The sequence below is a fragment of the Orycteropus afer genome, unplaced genomic scaffold, assembly GCF_000298275.1.
Source record: "Orycteropus afer afer isolate SDZICR_OR568_19922 unplaced genomic scaffold, OryAfe1.0 scaffold00004, whole genome shotgun sequence".
Classification (NCBI taxonomy): Eukaryota; Metazoa; Chordata; class Mammalia; order Tubulidentata; family Orycteropodidae; genus Orycteropus; species Orycteropus afer.
In genome coordinates this window covers 12,370,640-12,376,959 of record NW_006921591.1, presented here as the reverse complement: position 1 = coordinate 12,376,959, position 6,320 = coordinate 12,370,640, and positions in this window count along the sequence as shown.

Sequence of the window (6,320 nt, the reverse complement as noted above, 5' to 3'; positions counted from 1 at the left end):
GGAAGGATACAGGGAAAGGGTGGCAACAGGAAAGAACTGGGAGGAGAGCTGTTACATTGTGGGGATTGTAATCACTGTCAGAAAACAAAATATGTATGAACTGTTGGATGCAAAATGAATCTGCTTTGTAAAATAGCCCCCAAATCACACAATAAAAAAAAAAAAAAAAAAAAAAAAGAGGAATATTTAGAAGTGGTAATGGTTGAACATAATAAACATAATTAAAGTCACTTTATTGTACATGTGAAGAATGTTGAGAAGGTAAATAATTTGTTACATATATATTTATTACAATAAACAAAATTACCAAACTCATTGCCATCTAGTTGATTTTGACTTATAGCGACCACTCCCCAGGTTTCCAAGACAGTATCACAAGGGAAGTAGATTGCCCCATCTTCCTTCTGAGGAGTGGCTGGTGGGTTTGAACCGCCACCCTTCCGATTAGCAGTCAAGTGCCTTTGGCACTACGCCACCATGCCACCAGAGCTCCTAACACATGGACTTTTTGTTGTTGTTATGTGTGTAATTTGGGAGCTCTGGTGGCGTAGTGCCTAAGGCATTTGACTGCTAACCAGAAGGCTGGCAGTTCAAACCCACCAGTCACTCCTCAGAAGGAAGGTTGGGTGATCTACTTCCGTAGTGATAGTGCCTCAGAAACCCAAGGAGGGGTTGCTATGAATCGGATGCAACTTGAGGGCAGTGACTTGAGATAGTTTCATAGAATAACAAACACATTTTAAAAAAACAAACCCACTGCCATTGAGTCAATTTGACTCATAGTGACCTCTCCTTGGATTTCCTTGGGTTTTCGAGGCAGCATCACTACGGAAGTAGATTGCCCAACCTTCCTTCATTAGGCTACCAGATACATTGTGTTTTGATTACAGGTCAGTTGGGGCTTCTTTCTTTTCATCTCTGACAACTCTCCCCATTGTGCGCAGCATTGCATCCACAGTGCAATCCTTGAGCACAACAAGTGCCTTCCAACTCTCAGGGCTCTTTTGTTTATGGTTTCCTGGGAGCTCTGGTGGCATAGTGCCTCAGGCATTTGATTGCTAACTAGAAGGCTGGCAGTTCAAATCCACCAGCCACTCCTCGGAAGGAAGATTGGGTAATCCACTTCCATAGTGATACTGCCTCGGCAACCCAAGGAGGGGTCGCTATGAGTCAGATCCAACTCCATGGCAGTGAATTTGGTTTGGTTTGGTTTTGTGCCTGGGATGCTCTCCTCTCAGATAGGTAATTGTGGCTCATTCCTTACTTCATTTGTGTCTCTGCTTCATTTGCACGTAACGGTCTCAGACAGACCTTGCCTGCCCATTGTTCTTCAATCACTCTGTCTAAAGCTGGGGCCCGCCTGGTTGTTTATCCCACTGCTTGGCTTTACCTGTCTTCACAGTACTTCACAAAAATTATCTCATGTTATTTATTAAATTCCTTTTTTCTGTCTGCTTCCCCACTAAAATGTGAGCTCTTCTTGGACCGGGACTTGGTTCACTGCTATACCCTTAGCAGGAGTCCCTGGGTGATGCAAATGGTTACATGCTCAGCTGCTAACCAAAAGGCTGGAGGTTGCATCCACCCAGAGCACCTTGGAAGAAAGGCCTGGTGATCTACTTCTGAACAATCAGCTATTGAAAATCCTAGGGAACACAATTCTATTCTGACATGTACGGGGTTGCCATGAGTCAAAGTTGACTCAATGGCAACTGGTTAAAATCCGTAGTAACTAGTTCTGTACCAGGCACATAGCAGGGGACTCAATACATTTAAATTAATTTTTTGAATGAATGAGTGAAGGATTGTTAGCAAAGGTGATCCATGAACCCTGAACACCCCTGTAAGTTCTTGCTGGGTGTGCTAAGAATGCAAGGTCCTGACTGTTCATTTCTCAAACCATTTCTCAGAGTTGCGTTTGCAGCAAGCAAACTCACAGGCTGAGGTAACCTTTCCCCATGGACAAAGAGCAGAGTTGCTTCTACTTACTATAAAATGAGTGATTTCCCCAAGCCCAGTGTTCTCCTTTAACACAGCCACTGTGTATGAGGCCTTTTCTGTTACTCTTGGGAGACTTGGGAGACATGGGGAACCAGAGAAAACAAACATGAAACAAACAAAAATCTGGGTCTCTGACCCAGGCGTCTTGTGCTTTCTGCCAGCATCCAGTGGCATCACTAGGAAGGTGTGGGGGTGTGAACTGCACTGTGTGACACTGGGGGGGGGGGCACCAAAATAACTCCCTGTAAGTTTTTGTGCTGTGTTTCAGCAGAAATTTATTATTTTTCACAAAAATATTCCTTAGTTATAACAACAAAAACATTAAAATACATACAAGGCTAAAACTATGTTCCTTTATTTTTTGAGCCTTCTAATGTGCTCTAGGAGCTCTGGTAGCATAGTGCCTAAGGCACTTGACTGCTCACCAGAAGGCTGGCAGTTCAAACCCACCAGCCACTCCTTGGAAGGAACGTTGGGCAATCCTACTTCCGTAGTGATACTGCTTCGGAAACCCAAGGAGGGGTCGCTATGAGTCGGGGCTGACTCCACGGCAAACAACAACAACAATGTGCTCTGCCAGAGTTGTCATTATTACCCAATCACAACGACGTTTTGCATCACGTGATTTAATCTTCACATGCTACAGGCACACGCTGTTGTTTTCATTGTTGTGGTATTTTTAGTCACAAATTTAGCCAAATTTTCTTGGTTTTTAGCTATTATACTGTGATAATTAGTATTTATGAGTGTATATCAACTTTTTTGAGAATGAAGTAGTAATTAAAGGAAAAGGAGAAAAATAGAAAAATCTCACTTATGCTGTAACTATTAATGTTATAATTCAATATAGAAAGACTATAAAACAATTATTTTTAGAATTCATATAATCTAAGAAATATTACATTTAAGCAATTTACAACTATTATTTATCATATTATTCTATGATTAAAATTAATAATAAACATTATTAAGGAAGTCTGGTAGCACAGTGCCTAAGGCATTTGACTACTGACCAGAAGGCTGGTGATTCAGAACCACCAGCCACTCCTCAGAAGGAAGATGGGGCGATCTACTTCCGTAGTGATACTGCCTCAGAAACCCAAGGAGGGGTCGCTATGAGTCGGATCTGATGTGATGGCAGTAAGTTTGGTTTTGATTTGAAGGCTTCTTTATGGTCTGGTATGGGAGGAGGTCCATGAGGGAGATGATACCATGAGTTACCACACTGGTGGCACCAACTCTAGTGATACCACTTTCAGCATCCATGAAATGGTAGCATGCTAGCTTGTTAGTGTACAAGTAGGAGAAAGTTGAGATTCTGCACAGGAGTTAACAAGCATTTGGTTTCCTGATTTTTCATAATTATAACTAGGATAAATATTTTTTTTCTTTGGGAATTATTACTTCCCTGATACATTTCTCCCAAATTTAATAACTGAGTTAAAATGTAGAAACAATGTAATTGCACTTTATTTTCAACCTGTACCTTGGAGAGATTTAATGGATTCACCATTCTCTTAGCCCTGGCTTCAAAGAAGAAGGAAATACTTTAGTATTTCCATATATCTCCCATTATTATCATTTTTGTTGTTATTAAAAATTCTTTCTTTGCTATTATTGCTCTTGTGTTTTTCCAGAGGATTTTAAATATTATTTTAACATTTTTTTTTTTCCTACTAGTTTATCAAACGTCAGACCAAGTATTACTTCCCATCTTAGTTATCCAGTGCTGCTGTAAAACAAATACTCCAAGTAGGTGGCTTTACAGAAGAGAAATTTATTTTCTCACAGTTCAGGAAGCAAGTCCAAATTTAGGGTCTCAAGCATGTGAATCCCTTCTTTGTTCATGTGAATCCCTTCCTTGTGCATGTGAATCTCTTTCTTGTAGCTTGCTTTGGGCATTCTTTGTTTCCTTGGCTTGTAGATGATCTTCACATGGGTCTGTCTGTCCATTTGTGCTTGCCTGTATGTCAAATCTGGTCTTTTTGTAAATCAGAAGTGATTAGGTTTAGGATTCACCCTATACTAGTACAACCTCAGTTGAAAGCTTGATTGCATTAGATTGCATTTATGAGATGTGGGTGCATTAGACTAGATTAGATTCATAGGTATTGGGGTTAAGATTCCAACACAGATTTCTGGAGGGACACAATTCAATCCATACCAACTCCCTCGAGAAGCTGGAAGCTGATCCTTATATCCATATCTGCCCCAAGCCCAAACCCAACTGATGTCCCTGAAACTGCAGTGCAGGGACAAGGACACATGTCAGCCTCTCCACAATATGACAGGCACCCTGATGAGATGACCTGGGCTTCTTTCAGCTCTTCTCCCATCTATACAAGACCTGGCATGTGCTCAGTAAACCTGTATGAATGCATGAAAGAATGAGTAATTGAATGAGTGTAAGAATAAATGAATGACAGGGATATGAAGAGAACCAAGGGAGCTCACTAAAGATGGAGAACACCTGAGAGTTTTTAAGGTTATCCAGAAAGACACATGATTATAGGCAGGTGAGGAGAATATTATTTGCTGAGGATAAAACGGAGCTTTGAACCGGTTCATTCTGGTTTGACCCTCTGCTGAGGATTTGCATTTCTACCACAGATATACTGAATCAGAATCTACATTTTAATCAGAATCTATTTGAGTCACCTGGGGATCTTGTTAAACTGTAGATCGGATTATGAAATGCAAATTCTCAGCAGGAGGTCGAACCAGACAGAACCAGTTTGAAGGCCTGGGGTACAGTCAATAGAAGTAAACAAATGGCAAGAGACAAGGGAAGACATATAAAAGTTTAAACAAACAAACAACAACTGAAAAAAAACATGTTTGTAATCAAGGAAGAAGATAAGTTAGAGACGTATTGCAGCTCAAACATCACCTCCTCAGAATGGTCTAATTCAGTGGTTCTCAAATTTTAGCTGAGTCACACTTCTTGGAGGGCTTGTTAAAACAGGGCCCCCATCTCAAGAGTTGCTGAATTAGTCTGGAAAAAAGCCTGGGAATTTGCATTTTCAAGTACTCAGGTGATGCTGATGCTCCATGGGCAGCACTGCCATTGTGGTTCTGTTTTATTTCTAACCACCAAACAAAAAACAACAAAAAAGCCAGTTGCCATCAAGTTGATTCTGATGCATGGCAACCCCATGTGTGTCAGAGTGGAACTGTGCTCCATAGGGTTTTCAGTGGCTGATTTTGTGGAAGCAGATCTCCAGGTCTTTTTTCCAAGGGGATTCTGAGTGGACTTGAACCTCCAACCTTTGAGTTAGGAACCCAGACATTAACCATTTTCACCACCCAGGGACTCCTTCCTAACAACAGGTGATTGAATTCTTGAACAAGGATGCTCGCCCATTGACACCAAACATGCACATGTCTTTTTTCTGAGCAAATTCTATTTCGCCTTTTAACATATCCAATCAAGTATTTGTTGAAGGCAGACTTACATGCTCTCTGTTATCTATACCCCATAATCATTTCTAACGTATAAGTAGATGAGAGAACATTCAGTATCTATAGTACATTCAGATAAACACATAATCTAAAACATATAATCCTTTTTAAATAATTCCAGTTTCATCTGTTCACCTTGATTATCTTCCCATTCTATATATATGACCTTGGACCTTTGGCTGAGTGTAACCAAAAGCCCAAGCCTCTGGATCAATTATCTCCTTTAATTGGCCTGGGTCTTGCCTCAGGCATAATGTCTCTATATTCCACCATCACAGGTAACACCAACCAAAGTAACCATGTAAGAATCCAAAATTTCACTTCCCAGGCCCCTTCCTTCTTTCTTTTACAAAATCCCATGCTTCTATGAGACTGGAACCACTGCAACAAATCCCACTGCTTCTGACACCAACTGATAAAGGGTTTCTCTCATCAGTACTGTTAAAGGGGCAAGGACGTGGCATCTTCTGACATCCTCTAACTACATAAAAGGAAGACAGAATCACCATCAGCAGCCCAAGCCCTGTTCCTATGAGGCCAGACATGTTGCCATCCTCCAGCCCTCTTACCAACCTTGACACCAACATCCCTCTCATAGCACCCACCACCTCTCTTCTGGGTTTGATAATTCGCTGCAGTGGCCAGACAGAACGCACAGGTTATGGGGTTTATTAGGGAAGCGACAGGCTACAATTCAAGTTCAGGAACATGCTCAGGATACAGTTCTTTGGTCAGGACACTTTCCCCTCTGCTGTGCCCTCAAACAAACCTCTCTAGCCCTTGGCCTCTTGAGCTGGCCTCTGCCCTTGTGGGCCAGGTAAGCTTGCTGCTCTGTCTCATGCCTCTTGGTTCCACAG